Source organism: Nanorana parkeri, unplaced genomic scaffold (genome assembly GCF_000935625.1).
Source record: "Nanorana parkeri isolate BGI_ZX_2015 unplaced genomic scaffold, ASM93562v1 scaffold663, whole genome shotgun sequence".
NCBI classification, from domain to species: Eukaryota; Metazoa; Chordata; class Amphibia; order Anura; family Dicroglossidae; genus Nanorana; species Nanorana parkeri.
In genome coordinates this window covers 99,445-119,126 of record NW_017306931.1, presented here as the reverse complement: position 1 = coordinate 119,126, position 19,682 = coordinate 99,445, and the positions used below count along the sequence as shown (strand labels likewise).

The following is a 19,682-nucleotide window of genomic DNA, read 5'->3' as shown; positions in this document are numbered from 1 at the left end:
AAAAATGGGTAATTTGTTGTGTTTTGGGGCATTTAATTAAATTTGTCACTAAATTTTGGGGGTTTAATAAGGAGTTGCGCTAATATTGCGCAACATAAAAATTTTCAACTACCACCATTTTATTCTATAGGGTCTTGGCATTCAGAAAATATATAATGTTGGGGGGTTTTACGTCATTTTCAGGCCTAAAATGTGGAATATAACATGGGTGCAAAAATTGAAAAAAGGGCCTCAGTCATGAAGGGGTTAAACAGCCCCGATGCTGGCAACGTACACTGTACGTCGTCAGTCACGGAGGGTTTAAAAGCTCCGACTCAATCAGCGTCCCTACTCCATCACCCTCCCTAACACTTACAATTGCCTGTCTCTGCTTTCTAAAAAAAATATGCGGTATGGCCTGCTGGAAATGTGGGTCTATGGTAAAGCCATCCACCTTTGGGACAGTTAATTAACAACCTTTCCATTGGAATTTTAAGTAGAATGCGTTACAAATATGCAGAAAAGCATGTCAGCTTATCTTCACTATTTGGTGCTCTGGGAGCCACTGTGGAATGCAAATATTTAATAGTTCTCTGGTCAGGGGATGGATTTTCTCTACTCTGTACTATTGGTCAGCAATGCAGCAATTTACAGTTATGTATTGTACGGTACCTGCAGTGTACAGAGTAAGTGGGCTGGGTCTGGTTCCTAACCACTAGTTATTGGTTAGGAACGCTCAGATCGCTCCACCATTCTGGTCACTGACTCGCTGAGGTGAAATAAAATGCCAACCTTAGGCTGCCTGCTGTATGGCAGAATTGGTGTTTTTGTCACTTTATTGTTACTTACCGGGGACCTTTACCCCCATTCACTAAAAATCCCATCAACATGAAGCTTACATCCATTACTTGAACATATTTTGCTTTTACTTACAATTACTGTTTTCCCACTTCCTGGTTGAGTAAGGCAAGGGAGATGTAGGTCTGGCCTCACAAATGCATCCTGGGAAGGCTACATCACCAGTGCTTTCCTGGAAGATCTCATCTATGAACTGTAAAATCTCATATTGGAGGGGGGGGGGAGGCATTTTTCCCCTGAGATGATGTGCACTGTCGCACGTTCTAGGAATTAAAGGGAGGAAGCCTCTTTAGTAAGTAAAAAAAAACCTAAGCACATACATGGAACTGGCAGTAGGCATGCAAAGCGGTCACCTAGACGTGCCTGCAGAACCCTCAAAAGTCGAGCCCTGGCCCATGTCCTCACACTCCTCTGTAGTTGCCAATAATTCTGCTAATCAGATTAAGGGACTATTAGTGAGGTGTGGGAGTCAGGGATACACGTGGAAAGTAACAGACTGTTTAAAGGCTCCTTACCCTCTTAAGCAACCCTATGTATTAACATTTTTACTTTGGCACATAGGGAATTTCCAATGCTGTCACAAGGAACACGTCTAATATTTTACTTTGGACTCCTTTCTATCTTGAGATAGCCACGTTCTTGAAGAAAGTCCATTATAAAGTGCCAGATGTGCAGTTTGGCGGCTCTTGGAACTTACAAGCAGCACCTGAGCCAGTAGTAGGCTGTAGCATTGGGATTACCTGTTCACAAGAACTGAAGTTGCTGTGTATTTAAAGAGTATCTAAAACTAAAAACAAAAATGTTCTGCATTGCAGCTTACCAACCCTTAGATGTGGTGGCTGCAATAGTTTTCTTAAGATGGAGGAGCAACGGAGCCACCCTTGGACATCAGCATTGTCATCCTGTGGAGGGGGTAGTGTTAAATGCACCCTATATCTATATATATCTATATATAGATATATATAGATATATATCTATATCTATAGATCTATAGATATCTATATAAAGGCAGAACATTGTAAACACCACTGATGTCTTTTAAATGATTTGACTCATTCCTCTATCTGACACTTCTGCTGGACAATTTGGTCTGTTAAAGGAAGTTGAAAAATTACAGACTCGGCTGTACTGGTGGGAAAAAGATGAAATGAAGAAAAATGTCAGAACTTTATCTAAGGATTGGTAAGCTGCAATATATTACAGCTTTGGTTTTGGGTTTAGATATACTTTAATTGACAGTTGCCGGTTTGGAAAGGTTTGAGCAGATATATAATAAGGTCACAGCATAACTAAAACCAAAACTGTCCTATATTGCAGCTTACAAGTCCTTAGATGTGTTCTCTTCATTTAGTTTTATTTTTTTAGGCTAAGAGCATTTTCAGCAAGTTCAGAAAATAACTTGTTTACATAGTATTTGTGGTTGAATAAAGACATAAGTCCAACCTATATTTGTACCGGAAATGCAGCGTTCTTGCCACTTCCTGTGAGATGGGGAAAAAACAAAGCACAAACATCCTTATCTTCCTTGTGTAAACCACTAATCCCAGCATCAAGTGTAATGGAGATACACATAGGCAGCCCGGTTTGGGGTACAGCCTGGGTGGCAACTGCATGTTCTATCTCTACAAACACTAAAATGTACAGAAAAATACATGCAGATTCCCCAGATATCCAGTGAGCTCCTAACTTCCTGTTCTGGACTGGCCAATGCTGCCACTGCTGCACTGCAATCTCAAGGAGCATTGTCTGTCCCACCAGTATTCTCTTCTGCAGGGCTACAGAATCCTGCCTATATCCACCCATCTCTGTCCCCCTCTACATGAATTCATTGATTTGTTTCCGAACGTAAAGTAGGTGAGAAGGGAAAGGACTTTTGGGAGATATAGTTCTGGGGGCTATGCCTACAACAATAGAAACTGACCTAGGTCACCCTGCTGATCCTTTCTCCCAGCAGTTGCTTGTGCAAGAATTTTACAAGCCTGGTGATGAGGTCACAGGACATAATGAAAGTCATTGCTCACTACAGGAAGACGGTAGAAGAAGAAAAACATGCTGGGGCGTGCTCTAGAGAGCAATGTTTGGGGTACGTTTGGATCATGCCTGGTAATCACCTTTTAATCCTCAGTCATTGACCTGGAACAAGAACACAAACAGTGAAGTCAGAGCTTTTCATCTGCTTGCCTTGTGGGTGACTCGGAATGTTGAAACCAGAGATTCCGCATGACAGCTCAGAAAGACAGTCGCTTTCAGGATTTTGAATCCTAAAAAAACGTACATGTACGGGCAATTGTATTTTTTAAATTTTTATCTTTAATGGCATTGCAATTATTGTGTTCATTATATAAAGATACGGTTTATTTGTAGTACTACTTGTAATTCTAGTCTCTACAACCTTAGCTGAACTTGTTCGTCACTCACATGGTGTTTTTATCGGGTTCATTCTCAGAGTTGCCTTCTCGTTGCAGTGAAACTTTGTTCTCAGCTGACTGAAAATAGGAAATGGAAATGCTGGATTTTTCTCCAGGTGCTGTTGCTGGTCACCTCTAATCTATAGATGGCTGTTTTTATTGGGCTTCTGTGACATCTTTTTAAAATGTGTAAAAATGTTTTTAACCCTTGCGGTGGGGCTGTCCATGCCCTGCAAGGGTTAAGTGCTTGTTTTTTCCTAAATTCAAAGATTAATAAGTTGTATTCAACCGCACTTTGGAGATGGCTGGCTGTCACAGCGTTCCCTCCAGCCTGTCTCCTCCTACACTGCAGCAATGATATGTCCCTCAGTATCCTGGCATTCTATTCACTGTGTTCATGAAGTTGCAGCTTGCACCGGGCTATGAACTGCGATAGCACTGATTGTCTCAGTGCTGTCATATGCTCCTCTATACCAGAAAGAACCAGGTGCTACCTTTTGGATCCCGGCTCTGAAGTGATAAGATAACAGTAAGTATTTGTTGGGCTGTTTAAAGAAGAACTCCAGCCAAAAACTTTTATTTTATGTGAGCACTCAGCAAGTTCATACCATTTTTCTGGACCAGATCATTTTTGCCACGTTTTTACCGCAATTGTGCCGCGTTTGGAAATGTATACATTTATATATTTTTTCTCAAAATGGTCTTACGGGTGCGTTCCAGTGTGTTTGTATGCGGTTTTGATGCGTTCCAGAGGAGACAAAATAGGACAAGCAGTATTTTTCTGGCCTGGAACGGACTGCGCTGGGGTGAACAGAGGCCAGAAATAGCATAGAGATACATTAGGATGCATTTTGGGTCTGGTAACAATCTGGTCTGGTGGTGATCCGGACATGGTGTGAATAGGCCCTTAACCCTTACAGTGCGGGGCTAGTCCCACTACAAGGGTTACAAAGTTTTGCCCGGAGTTCTTCTTTAAAGAGTAACTCTTTCTGGCCATGTTTCATGTTGCACCCAGATTTGGAGTATAACTTGTAACAAGTGCGCTCCATTGACACTTCCTCCCATCCTGTAAGTGAGAGTCCATAATCTGTACGGACAGGGGCTGGGAGGAAGAGTCTGCAGCGTTGCACTCGCAATTCACTGATCACAGTTGCAGTGCTAAAAACTAGTAAATGTTTCTTTTATTAATGAATGTATCTTTATTTTTTTTATTTTGCAAAAGGAGATCCTTCAGGTTGTTTTATTGCAACATTTTAGCTGGAGAACATCTTTGGGGGCCGGTTCACACCATCTCCAGTTCTCACTGCAGACACGCCCGCAGCAGAACGCGTGCACAGCAATGCCTGCGTTCCGGTCCGGTGCGATCACAAAAAATAGTGCATGCAATTATTTGCGATTTTGCTCTGGATTGGAATGCGGGCATTACTGTACCACGAGGTCAGTTCGAGCTATCGCAGTGGGGGAGGAAGGGGGGCCCTGTCTGAGGTGCCATTCCCTTGAATGACACCGCAATGCATACATTGATATAGGAATATGAGCATACTAGAAATCAGTGTGAAATATCAGTACTAGGAGTTGTTATTTTTATAAAGATAGAAGCTGTGGGAGGGAAGAACTTGTCAGTGGCTCTCCAGACCAGTAATTACGTAGGATTTTATAGCCGTGAGTCATTTGTTACTATGACTTGCGGGAATCTTCTTTTTCAGGCAGTTTGGTGTAGATGTTTTACCTAAACTGCTTGTTCATGACAAGCAACATTTACAGCTGATCACGTCTTCATATCAGTATCCCTTCCATAAAGTTTTCAGAAGTTGCAGCCTGTCTTATTCCATTACATGGATACTAAAGGTTTCTCCATGTGTACAGAATCTTTTATTCAGATTTATGTATATTTGTATTTATTATGCAAAGGTTGCTATGGAGATATTAATGTAATAACTTGAATTTGTAGTGCAATACTATGTTATACCTTGTGTACCACATTTTATTATTGCCAAGCCAGCATACATGGACTGTTTTTAGTATTATGGGTTTGTTTGGAGTGTATACTCGTGCATTACCCAAATTTAGCCCCAAACCTCCCTCTTCCCTTCTCAGCATTGCGTTTTTCTTTTACCTTGGTCCTGTAGGTGGAGACTTATTGTCATAGGCACACCCCCTGAACTGTCTCCCAACAGCCCTTTCCCTACACACAGGCAGGCTCTTGGGAGTAATGGCAACAGCACTGTTTTGCTGAGAAGGAAATCAATGTATGTGTGAGGAGTGGTGAGGGATAGATGGAGTTCTGTAGTCCAGTAGGCAGGGTTGAAAACAGTTGCCACACTGGATTTTTGGCAGATGAAACAGAAAGTTTTTGGCAATTGCAGCGTTTTTAAATGAATAAATCATGGGAAAATGCATGTATTGTAGAGGTATACAGAGTATGCTCTTCTTCCTTGTTGGTTTTTTTTTTTTGAAGCGGATCTCCATTCACAAATATGTTCCTTATTAATCATAAAGGATATAAATCCACTTTGTGTGCACCAATGCCTTCTAAAACTCCGTTATTATCTTGTAGAGAGCAGAGCAGTGGGAGGGACCCCTCAGGCCCCTCCCACTACTGACTGAAGAAACCTAAAGGGGGCAGGTACAAGACCAGTCACCCTGCACAAGGAGAGAGCAGCAGTGATTGGTCTTTCTTACAGGAAGATCCTGCACAGAGGCACAGTTTCACACTGGATTTCTGCACAGATCCAGAAGAGACGCACAGAGCACACCAAGATTGAAGTAAGAATACACATGCCTCTTGTATTTAGAACCTATTTGCTTATCCCGGAATGCAGCTTTAATTTAATTTAATTTCGCTTTGACGTACACTTAAATCTTGTCAGCTAATCATCTGGGTCAGACCCTCAGGCAATCCTTCCTTCATGTAACATGTGCATCTGCTATCCGGTAGCATTTGGGTGACCTTGCCATGAATCCCTGTGAGGTAGTAATTGGGAATACTAGGTTATCTTTGTTCACCTGTGCCTCATCAGCAGAACCTTTTGGGGGGGCTTTCCACATCCCAGTGCTAGGCTTTAAAATAATTGGGCTTTAAATGTAGTTAAATTGTAGTTTCTTCTTTTACATATGCCTGTAGGGAGAGTTAATATTTTGCATCGAGTTACTCATTTGCTGAGCTGCATATATCCACATAGCTTTTCTTATGTTTACCAAGTGCTTACAAGTTTATTACTTTAGGAAAAATGCCGTAACTTGCAACAACCAATTAGAACTAATCACAAAGATTACCGATATGGCCTTAGGAAATTGAAATCTGATTGTTTAGCATATTGCTGTTTGCACTAATTTATTAAGATTTTTTTTTATTATGCAGGTGACTTGGGTTAAATCTATTGTTTGTGAGACAGAAATGCTGCGGAATGTTTTCCCCAGTTTCGGATTGCGCGTCAGCCTCACAGTTTGAGAATCCGTGCAATATACAGTGATTCACTGTTGGATCAATTTAAAACAAACTTGTCACAAATGAATTATGGGGATAGCCACTGCTGACCTTTTACACTGAACATGCTAGGTGGCTGGGTGTTACCGCTGCTGATGTTTTGGATACAATACTTTGAGTCACTGACCTGGAAAAAGATTTGACTTTTTTTCCTACTTTAATTGGATGTGTGGTTGTTCTAAAACTGTGATGAATGGAAGCTAGATACAGTCATTTGATTAACATTTAAAGAAGGGGGCGAGTAGTGGCAGCTCAATTATTTCTCTCATGTCAGGTGTATTCTAAGGCCCATGTCACAATAGCAGTCCTGTTGCTGGTGAAAATTGGTCAGCAATAGGATCAGAAGTGTGACATTGGCTTAAAGTAGGACCCCCAGGCAACCCTGGCCAAAAGTAACAGAATGGTGAATTTTCTGTCACGCATGTAATAGTGGATGCATATAGCTAGTCACAGTAGATATTGTATTAATTACAAATGTTTTTGTTGCTGCACCTCAGTCTCATTGATCAATGTGATTTGTTCGGATCACTTTACAGCAGGGCTGAGCAAAGCCAGGTAGCCAGTGCTCTTTAAAAAAATTACGGCTGATACCTAACTTTCAAGGTTTTCTGTAGTCGTCAATGGAGCTTACTCCTACAAAAAGAAAACAAATCCCGCCGGCTCCTGGATTGTATGGACTGGCCCCAGAGTTCCATATTAATTTGCCCACCCTAGCCTTAGAGCTGTATTAAAGTGACCCTGTCACCGCAGGGTCACTGTGCTCCTCTCTGGCCACTTCAGATATTTGAGCCTTCGGGGGAATCAAAGACATGCTGCTACCACTATACACTAGGGTTCCTCTAGCTGGCTCATAAGTCCTAAACTGCTGGATGTACATTTTGGCCACAGGGCATAAAGGAATGATTTGCCTTGTTCGGACTACCATCTTAAACCCCTTTTCTATATGGTCCATTGAGGGACACCGAAACAGTTGAAATCAATTAGAACTGGGTTATACTGCTGCCTTCAGGGGGTATAGACTCCGACAAAACAGAAATGTTAAGCCAGCCCCCTGTATAACTCCTCAAACTATCATGTCTCAGTTTTGTAAGCAGCTGATGGTGGGTAACCTCTCTTGGGAGATGCAACAAAGTGGAAACAAGAGCCACAGACCAGGACCAGGATAGTTCCAAAAATAGAAAATTTTAGGCCCACCTTACTGTTACCTGCGTGGTAGTACCGCTGCAGTATTTTTATTTCACTGTCCTTTCAAAAACATTTTTGCATGCATTTTTTGCTCCTCCATAATACATTTAAGTGAGGTGCCATGGGGCAATTGTGAGATTCGCATTGAACGGTAGAGATGTGGCTAGACATTCCACGTGGGAATGTCCATTGCTAAGTTTGCTCTGACACTTTTTTATTCTTAGCAGCAGCAGAGGCTTCCCTTGCTAGGATACAACAAACAGAAAAGGACATTGCAGCCTGCTGGCCTGAGGATCCATATGCGATTGTCTGTCCATATGCCGACACAAATGGCACTTCGGAACCTTGCCCTTTGCTCCTTTTGTAAAACTACACTGGAGGCCCCTCATTTCATGTCTTGCTTAGAGTCAGGAACCCACCCAATGCACTGTGACCTCGAATTATTGCCATATCATTGTCATGTTCTATGCCCCAGTACCCTCCCAAATCTGTCCAGTACTAGTGTAGTGTACATGTAAGTGGCAGTAGGATAGACTCTTCCTCCATAGGTCATGGGCATGTGTGCTAGACAAGCAGAGCCACAATTGATTAATGACATGTGGTGTGATGGTCTCCCCCACTAATTCATGTTAATATAGTAAGATGTGCCCCAGCGGCATCATTGTTGCATCATAAGCATTGCTTGTGTACCATGCATAACCATTAGTAAATAGCGACATGCAGTGTGAGAGTCTCTTGATTGCTGTGTGTTACTAAATGTAGTGCTCGGATGACTCATCCACTAGGTTCAGCTATGAAGTTCTGTTAACAATGGTTCTTTCATCAAAGTAGCAAAAGGAGAGCCTGTAAAATGTACAAAAAAAGAAGAAAAACAGTTTAAAGTTCCAATCGCAATGTAAAATGTAATATTTCATATTTTTTGACTCTCCTGGCCATAATGTACAAAAACATCTGTACATGGTATTTAATATTATTTTGAAATGCATTGAAGTGAAGCAGGGTAATAGCTGAGTGAGTAGTAGAGGTTCCTGCATGTGTATTTTAACACAGCCTATATTGCACCCCAGAAGTCCCAAAAAGTGAGCTGCTCTTGGTATGCCAGTTTTAACCATTTGCTGTGGTTAAAAACTCCGGCCTGCCCCTTCTGACGGTTCTGTATTGGCACATGGTACATCATGGATCTTGGCTGTGAGGAAAGAGGAACTCTGTTGGATCTGCGGGCCATAAGGCCATAATATTTGTTTTGTTTTTTTTCTTCCTGAAGTAATGCAGGCTGCTGAAATGTGGATTAGCATATCTTCCAGCCACACACTCCTAATTGTCTGTACCTACCCTGCTTTAATCTAATTAGGAGATAGTGGGGGATGCAGGGCATAGGCAGGTAGCCAATTCTTTTTAAAAAAATTACAGTTGGTGCCCAACTTTTTGAGGTTTTCTCTAGTTGTCAGTGGAGCTGGCAGACTGGCTCCTGAATTCCACATTAATTTGTTCACCCTTGATGTATGGTGTTGTTTTTGGTCTTCCCGCACGGCTGAAAGCAGTGACATGCTGAGCGAGAGGCTATTTTTATTTTCTTTTTATATATAACGTTCAATCACTTATGTTATGACCAGTAAGGACATAGGGACTCCATGAACAGTATTTGTTCACAAAGTATTATTTTTGTGATTTTTACACCAGGAGTCATGAGATACTTTTCTATGCAGATAGTACTTTCTTATTTAAATATTCTTTCATATTTTACTGGCAAAAGCATTGACATTTTATTGTAACGGACCCCAGTGAGCAGAGCATGATTACAGGGTGGCATTTGTGTAAGCTTCTCTGGAATGATACGGGGTCAAAGTGTGTATTATGTTTTGTGCTAATCTGAGAAGCTGATGAAATGGTCATGCTTCTCCCTGGAAGAACAATCTCCCTTCTTCTGCTGTATAATAAGATGTTGACGTAATTGAAATCTTTGGTTTACCAGAGCTGAGTTTTACATTTAAAACAAAAAAATGTTCTTTTAAAGGAAGAACGTGCAAGGAAGATTTTGGTTTTGTTCAAAAAATAAATACAAAAATATTATATATAGAGAGAGAGAGACTTTGGTATCGCGGAAGCTTGGCACAAGGCTGGACAAAGTTGATTTAGAATTCATATGCCAGTCAATCTTATCCCAGGGCCATACTAAAACATGTCTGGTACCAGCTAATTCTGTTACAGTAATGGAACTGGTTTAGAACCTAGACCCATTCACACTTGCAGATAGGGCCATTTGGATGAGTTTCTGGAATTACTGTTGTTCACATTTAATTAGACAAGATTTAGCTATTAAAGGAGAACTATGGGGTTGTCTTTTCCCCATAGTTCTCCTTAGGGTAATGGGAGGACACAAACTAGCATCCTCCCGTCACCCTAGGCTCAGTATACCACGAGCTGTAGCTCGCGGTATACCGCGAGCAGCTGCTCGCGGTATACTGAGACGCCGCAGCTGAAGCGGATCCCGACAATTGTGCCGGGATCCTCCCAGCGGCGTGACTGACAGCTGGCTCTGCCTATCTAAAGGCAGACCCAGCTGTACTAGCCCCCTCCCCCGTCCGTTCCGCCAGTCAGCGCTGGCAGATCGGAGCGGGGAGGGGGGAATCCAGCCCCTCCCCTGTCACGGCAGAGAGCCGTGACCGGATCGAGAGGTGAGCGAACACCGGTATGTGTTCGCTCACCTCCCGATCTACTGAGCCGACCTGTGACAGTCTCAATGTCACAGGTCGGCCAGAACCATGAGGTGAGTGAAAAGCACTCACCTCATAGTTCTCCTTTTAACAATCACCCCTGGATGGAAACATTGAGGCTCATGTGGACCGGGCAAGTTTTTGTACATGTCTCCAGGAGCAGTCATGAGACTCATCCAGTTGGCCCCATTTGCAAATGTGAATGAGACCTTAAAGTAGAACTATGTCAAACTATAAAAATCACTTATGTAAAGTAGGCTGCCCATAAAAGTAAGACTGGACTCTGTTTCTCTAAGTATCCTCTGGAATATTTTGTAAATGCCTGTTGACCTTGTCGAAAGAGAAGCTGGATAGGCACTCCAGTGAAATTACTGCCACATTGTGGCCTTTACTGTAGCTGCTTAGGTGTTGGCACCATTGATAGCCCTACCAGTGAACAACTGTGCCTAGTTCTGCCCACAGCCCTTTAGATTTACATCACTTTGCTATAAAATGGAGGAACTTAAGCTGACCATACTCTATTAGAATTCTGGCCAACTAAGGGCATGCGGTGCGTTCTGGAGTGGTAGCTACTGGAACGCACAACAATCGCTCACCAAACTTCCCGCTTCATTCTGGGGCGGGAGAGGGTGTGGCAGTGCATTGAAGTCAATGGCACCGCAGCCAAGCCCTGCCGCCCGCAGTCACTGTTAATGTATTCTTACACTAGTGGGCTTTCTGAGTACAATGGCTGCAGGGGGGAGATTCATCTACGCTGTTTAGTGTCGATAGAGAATTATATGAATGGAGGAATCCAACAGATTCATCCATGTTAGATGGCTGAACAAAGAAAATCCATTTGTGTATGGCCGGCTTTAGGAAAATTATGTAAAAGTGCTGTATAGTCTCTCCTACCCCTTCAGCACTGCAGACCTCATTCTAAAAATTCTAGTTGCCCCGCTGTTTCAATTTACCTGGGCTGGTATGCTATCAGATTTGGACCAAGTTCGATTTTCCAGACCAGGAAAGTCAGAAGTCCTTTTTTGCTCGGTGACTTGGCATTAAAGCCCGTAGATCAGTATTAGGACGTACTCCCGGAAGCAATCCAAAGGGCATCTTACCATCACCAGGGGATTTTTACTATCGGGATACCGACATCTCTCTTTGGGACCAGGACCGAAAGTATACAGCAAGATCCCACGGAAGGACGGAGCAAAGACCATCTCCTTTCGGCCACCACGGCGGAAGAGAAAGCTGACTCCCTCCCGGCATCTGGTGAGTGTAAGCCCTACGGGGACCCATCGCTTCTCCGACACATCATCCCCCAGGATACCATCATCTTGGATATACACATTCAAGGTTTTCCCCCCTTTTAGATTGGAGTACTTTTTGGACACTATTTAACCTCAAAGTTTAGGACACGTTTATGATACACCACTGCACATCTATCAGTACATCACAGATGATGATAGACGCAGTTATATGTACACTGTAATACAGAAAAAATCAGAGAAAAAAATCACGGACACACGGCTTATTGAAGATTTATTTATTTACTTATTCACATTTATTTATATTTAAGCAATTTTTATTAGTCAATTTACATTGTTGATTTTTGTTTCGTTTATTCACATATCACTTCAGTAATTTTTATTTCACATAATAAGATGTTCACTTAGAGATATTTATATATTTATAATTTGTATACCACTTATTTAATAAGTCACTGTTAGATTCTCACTTCACTCCAGGAGACCCATAGCGGCTCACTATTCTAAACCCATTTTGTGAGGCTTATCTGGCCTTAGTTTCAGCAGCTTGCGGTTAACCCTTACTCTCTGTGAAATCTCCCCCTTCGGGTCTGTTTCATAGCGCAGAACATTCAACCTTCCAACGTGTATCAGAGGCTCACTTCCTTTGTCAAGCCACAAAGGAGGTGAACCTCTGACCCTGCTTTGAGGAGAACCAGCCACAGCAGTGCCCAGCCACTGGGTCAGACCTGTGTGTTCCAGCACAGGCATTCTGGAACCTTCTGGACTGGACTCTGCTCTCTCCAAATCCCGATAACAATCTTGGACCAGCAGCTAGGATGGGACTTTCATCTGATGCGTGACAGGCGAGAGGTTTTTTAATATCCTGTAAGTGCATTACTTTTAATCTTATTAAAGTCACTTTTTTTACTGCACTTAGATCTGTGCGCCGGTTTTTTATGTTTTCTTCAGAGTGCATTTATTTAAGATTAGTTAACTCTAGCGCGTAATTGCATTTATTCACAAGACAATGAACCTTCCGCATGTGAATGGTGTAACAAATGCCTGGGCCCGCTGCAGAACAGATACTGTCACTGTGGGGTTGATCTATAAATCTTCATATACCGGTACATGTAAATCTGCATATTGCTGGGTGCAAGGCATTCCATCCACTACATGGTGCCAAGGAGTGTTGGAAATTCCTATGCTCCTTGGCTCCCTTTAATGCCATGCCGACGGCATTCGCCCAGTGTTGAGGAATTGAGAATCGGCCCCTATGTCTCTGCAGAACTGTAATGACATAGCTGCCAGCAGGTGTAACCAAAACCATCAGTGGGAGATGCAGTCATCAGACACACTCGGGAAGTCTGTTGAATGCTAAAGATTCCTTGGACGCTGTAGCTCTTCTAGTGGTAGATCAGAGTCCCAGAATTCCGGACTTACATTAAAACTCTCTTCTTTTGCAGGGTAACTTGTGTTCTATTTTATAATTTTTTTTGTTTTTTCAAATATTGTGGCACGTTAAAGCCTTAGTGTTTTAAAAAAATTTTTTTTTTCAGGCTAGGTTCACACCAGATGCAGTGCGTTCCGTCCCGATTCTCGCCAGAATGCACTGCATCACATTTTTTGTGTGGCAGGAGGGGGCATGGCAGGCCATTGAAGTAGCCACGCCGTCTGGCCGCAATGTGATCGTCTGCACGGGATTGCAAGGCACATTGTGCCTGTGGTTCGGTCCGGTACGATCAAAATGCTGCAAACACTATTTTGAGCGCACTGCACCGGACCGTGCGGATGATCACATTGCGGCCGGAGGGCCTGGCTACGGTGTCATTTACTTCAATGGCCCGTCACGTCCCCTCCTGCTCCACAAAAAAGTGAGCCGGCCTAGATGCAGTGCGTTCTGGCCAGAATCGGGCCGGAACGCACTGCATGTGGTGTGAACATAGCCTTAGACTTTTATAGAGCGGAAAACTGTGTTAAATTGCCTGTAGGCCTATTTCAAATTCAATAGATTTATATTAAGCTTTTATAGACAAACTTTAACAAATGTAGAGAGATTTGCATGTTCATGTTATCTAACTTTCGACCACCATACATTAAGGGTAGTCTTATTTCTTTTCTGTCAGTACCCCTCATTTTCGGTCCTGGTGTCGCAGGGATAGAGGAAATAGGGGGGAATCTGCCAAATAGTGTAATTTTGAACCTTTTTAAAGGTGCCCATACACCTTACGATTATCGTACGAAACTTTTCGTCCGATGATCGAACCGTCGTACGATTTTCGTACGACGGCCCCATCCTGCCCCGATTATCGCAAGGTTCAGCGGTAGTTAGAAAAAAAAACACCTGGACGACTTGCGGTAATTGACCGCAATTATTTTCGTTTGCCCATGCGCAGTGTTAATCGTACGACTTTTGACGGACGGAAACGCCACCAACCATGCGAACATCGTACGATCAACCAAAGTTTTCAAACATGCTTGACCGTCAAAAGTCGTACGATTGTACAGTACTATCGGTCGGGCACTCTATTCACACGTTACGATTGTCGTACGAAAAGTCGATCGCATACGATTATCGTACGATAATCGTAAGGTGTATGGGCACCTTAAAACTCTATACAAAACTAACAATGTTTGCCTATGTTTTTATTATTTAGCAGCCTCGGAACGCAGTTGTTCAGAAAAAGAGCAAAAAACCTTCTCAAAACAGTGGGGGGAATTTATCAAAACTGGAGCAGACTTGCAACCAATCGGCTTCTCTGTCTCATTTTCAAATCTTACTTCAGGAAACTGAAGAAAGATGCTGATTGGTTGCTCCAGATTCTGTCTGCTCCAGTTTTGATAAATTCCCCTCACAATATGTTGATCACTTTTCATGACGCATATTCTGTTGTACGAGAGTGCTCCTTTAAGGCTGGCTCTTGCACTAAAATAGATTTTGGAAAGCAAAACATTTCATGCAAGGCTATTCATTAATACAGGGTGTGTCAGCTATTGCTACACACTCTCTTACTCATTTTGGAATGAAATGTGATTTATACTAGCAATCACAGATGCAAAAATACTTTTAGACGCATCCCGCCTGCTATATTCATCGAATTAATTTTAGAACAATGTCTAAGTTTTTGTGTGTTCTTTAGACTTCCCTTTTTTTGTTTTACAATATTTACTAACCCTTTCAAAACACCACCATATTGTAAATGATCATGTGTTGATTTGACATCCCATCCCTGAGCACATTCCTTTGTCATTGTGTAAACACATTTGTTGCTTTACAAGTTTTTGTTGCGTTTTCCTTTTACCTACGCAGGCAATTTTAGTAGCTTAGTTGCATTACTAGATTAGTGATCGATTAGAACATTAGGGTGGTGATCAATCACTAAATGGATAAAACTACTTTCCGTGCTGTAAGCCATTCCCAGGAACCAGGTAGCCAATGCTCCTTAAAAATTACAGCTGGCGTTTAAGTTTTGTGGTTTTCATTAGTTGTTGTCAATGGAGCTGGCTCCTAAAAAATATTTTACTGGCTCCTGAATTCCATATTTGTTCTTCCCTGGAGTGAGCTACAGATGTAGCTTGTAGTCACAATCCCTTGAATTTGATCGCATATTACTCGTACAGCTTTCACTATAGAGAGGGAGTTGTTGCATCTGCCTAGCAATCAAGAACTACTCCTAAATCCTAACTCGGGACAGTTCCAATATCATCACATTGCCTCCCCCCCCAGGTAATGCAGGATGTATTGCTCATTTTGTCTATGGTTTTTTACAACACAGAATACTACCATAATCCACAGTTTGGTGAAATGTTGATGGGCACACCTACTCCATTGCATACAATTCAGCAGTAGCATTAGCCACTGGTCCTGCATTGTACATGATATCGGCAAGGGGGATGGCAACAAGACCACCAGCAAGATAGGTGACTTTGGGAAACCCACTGACACAAATGGAACTGACATGAACAACAAGCGGAGGACTGTGGATTAAGGTAAATATTACTCTGTGCTTCCCTTTACCTAGAAAAAGTGGTGGCGGGGAGTGAAGTTAAAGTGACATTAAAGTCACATCTTTTCCTCCCTCTGCCATGCTGTTTCAAGGACTTACCTTAAAGGAGAACTATGAGGTGAGTGATTTTCACTCTACCTCATAGTTCGAGCCGACGTGTGACAATGAAACTGTCACACGTCAGCTCAGCAGATCGGAAAGTGAGCGAACACATACCGTCGCTCGCTCACTTCTCCATCATCTCCCTGTGGAGAGCCGTGGCTGTTAGTCACCGATCCCCCGCAAGGCACCCCCCGATCCTTTAGCACTGACTGCAGGAATGGACCGGGGAGGGGGCGGGTACAGCTGCCTCTGCCTCTAAATAGGCAGAGCCAGCTGTCACTCACGCAGCTGGGTGGATCTCGACAATATTGTCTGCAGCGGCCTCTGTATACCGCGAGCTGTAGCTTGTGATATACTGAGCTTTGGGTCACGGGAGGACGCTAGTTTGTCGTCCCGTAACCCTTAAGAGAACTATGGGGGAAACACTTACCCCATAGTTCCCTTTTAAATGATGCCTCTTGATCCGATCCTCCTCCTTCCACTTATGTTCAGCAATCCCTCCAGCGCTGGTGCCGGTCTCTGATGTCGCGCTGAATGAGATGGGGACTCGGTCCTTCCCGTCCACCAGTACGGGTGTACTATCTGTACCTGTTCCATGTTGTCTGAATTTCGCTCGCAAATTGCAAGCACTCGTTGGTCAACGCAGTCACCTGACGGCACTGACCAATGAGAAGCGCTTCTTTGCACTGCTAAATACGGTTTTGGTTAAAATTATTTTTTTTGTATCAGGACAAGTAGATTGTCATGAGGGACAAGTAGATTCGGCCCCCGCTTTAGTCCTTGGACAAGTAGTTTTTTCCAAAATTTCCACACCCCTGTGATGCAGTGCGTTGTGGCCAGAATCGGGCCGGAACACACTGCATCTGGTGTGACTGAGGCCTAAGACTGAATCTCTCTTCTCCGCGCTGAAGATCTCAATTCAATTTCACGTTTTTTTTGGTCGAAGGCATAAAATAGTGTTTTTAATCAGCTGCAATTTTGAGGATTTGAAATGACCCCAAACACAGTGGGAAAATCTACAATTTTTTGTTTTTTTATTTCCAATTCCATTTAATTTTTTTCCCATTTTTTTTTTTTTTTTTTTTTATAAATCTACTTTAATAAAGCCGTCATTCCAACTGCAGAGAAAGGAAAGAAATGTGGGTGCTAATGGACTGTTTCTCAAACTATACTCACATTTTGTGCTTTAGAAAGTGCATTCAATTACGGTAATACAACCAGTTTTGACTTCACAGTCAACTAAATTCTGGAGGTCATCAAACTCACGTGTGGAGAATTGCTTAGATTCTGTTGATTTTGATCATAATTTTGGGGCTTTTTTTTTTTCTCAAATGTAGTTTTATTGAGCAAATACAATGCACGTTACAGAATACTGTACCTGGTGATATGAGTGATCGCAAAGACATTACACAAGAGAACCACTGTATAACTACAAAGCAAAAATACAGTATCTCAGCATGCATCTCTTCTGTATACATGTCTGTAACATAAAAAGCTTGTAATCAAACATATCTCAATAAACTTAACAGATCAAAAAGAATAGATACTATGTAACAAACAATACTAAGCTCGCTTGCCCGCTGTCAACCTGCAACCATACAGAGACCAGGGGAGGCGAGATAGCAGAAGCAACACCGAGACACACGAGTTTCAAAGTGTATTCGAGAGCCAGGGACCCCATTCTTTATAGTAACAGGCAGGACAACCTCTTTGTGCATAAAACAGCCTCTTATAAGGCAGTGCATCATTCAGAAATTTTGTGCACTGAGACATTGAGAGCAAGTAATGAAGAACAATCACCTTGTGGGTTTAGAATTGCAATTTGTGAAGTAGTGAAAGCTCTGAAGGAGGCAAGGTATATTTCGCAGACTACCCAACACATACACCTCAAGGACAAGAGGAGTCAGACAGCCCATGGGGTCATGTACAGATGCTGAAATTTGCACCGAAAAGACAACTGGACAAGCACAGATTCAATGGAAGAAAACGTTTGATCATATTTGCCATTTTCAGTGGACTGAAAGTTCTTTAAATTGACTTAAATTTGCCATGTGTGTGGTTATCCTTAGCAAATTTAGTAGTGCAGATGAGCTTCAAAGAAAAATCACTATTGTAATTCTGGCCTTTGGGGTTATTGCAATTGAACGAAATCTGTTGACCTGGGCTATTTAAATCAAACATATTATGATAAAGACACATAAGCAGAAATAGTGAGCACTGTGTGTCAAAACAATGTAGATCCAGAGTTTTAGGCAGATGACCCTGATCACACCTGTGTGGTCTAATGCATGTGTGATACTATACTGCATACAATCCTACAAGCAGATGTGAAAGTAAGCAATGCTATGGAAATTTACAGAAAAGAGAAAGCCAAGAAGCCAGCGGGCATTTCAGGCCACCAGTGTCTGTCCAAAGCTGAAGGTTCTGGTTGGACCGACCCATATGCTGATTGTGCACAGTGAGGTTTTGATTAATTACTGATGTCAGGTTGCTGAGGGTAACTGCTCATCATCGGGTTGCGGAGGGTAACTGCTCATCATTGGGTTGCTGAGGGTAACTGCTCATCAACATCGGGTTGCGGAGGGTAACTGCTCATCAACATCGGGTTGCTGAGGGTAACTGCTTATCATTGATCTTAAAAACCTCAAAAAGACTTTTACATGTATCAACTTATATTTTGATTTGGCAAATGTCATTTCAGAAATTCTCTCAGCATTTTATTCTGTTTACAAATAACATACAAGGGTGAAAATTAGACTTTCAACTTGAAGAATCCTGCTTAACAGGAAGTCAAACTGCATGTGTCTTGAGTACCTTTCCAGGGTCATTGGTTCAAAGAACCATTATTTGTGATTTATTGTTTTTGTATTTGAATAGGAATATCTTGGTTCTAATAAAGTTTTTATTCTCATTCTGTCCAGGTGTACAGTGGGGAGCGGCTTTCAACCTAAAACTAACCTGGATTATTCCTGATTCGGACTGATTTAGTGACTGTAAAACTGATGCCTCTCGTCGGTGAGTTTGTAGCCCTAATCTGTAAAGTTTTTTGTTTCCAAAATAGAGATATTAAGTGGACTGTCACAGCCTACGGGATGCAAGATCTAGCTATGTTTGCCTCATGATACCCCAGCAGCCTGTGAATCAATAGCCTATGTTGAAGTATACATTTCTCTCCATCTCATGAGGATAAAGTGAGCCTGTACCCAGATCATGCGCAATAAATATTTTACATATTCCGAACAAGCAGTAAAATCGCTTTGAAATGAGCCTTCATTCATGTACACATCTATTGGCATTGTGGAGAAATTAATTTACAAATGTACAACATAGGCCCTGTATTTTTCTATGAGAGCAGATCATGGCAGCCTGCCAACCCTCTAATGTAAATTAACCAGTAGGTGTTTCTAAGATGCTAGAAGCTTAGGGCTTGTCCACACCGTGTCCCTTGAGCTGCATTTGTCTGCACACCATCACTCATGTATGGTGTGGATAGGGCCCATGGAAACAATGGTTTTCTGTGTGCCCTGCGCACAGCTCAATGAACATGGTGAGAACAAGCCCTAAAAACGGGACTATTGTACCCTTTGTGGTCATTTATGACAATGAGTAGCTTCACATAGAAAACAGCTGAAGAGGTCAGTATGGCTTGTTTAAAAAGCTCTTTCATTGTTAAATCTTGGGTTTAATCTTATAGTTTGCTCTTTTTGGTTCTC

The 19,682-nt window shown here is 42.3% G+C and overlaps 1 protein-coding gene across 1 annotated transcript in view; it reads left to right on the top strand.

Moving 5' to 3' along the window:
• The window catches only part of TAOK1 (TAO kinase 1), a 79,900-nt gene that overhangs the window by 7,220 nt on the left and 52,998 nt on the right, over positions 1–19,682 (top strand). Inside the window, exon 2 of the mRNA XM_018563431.1 lies at positions 18,891–18,984. The gene's annotated coding sequence lies outside the window, so the exon portion shown is untranslated. The remainder of the gene's footprint in view (positions 1–18,890; positions 18,985–19,682) is intronic.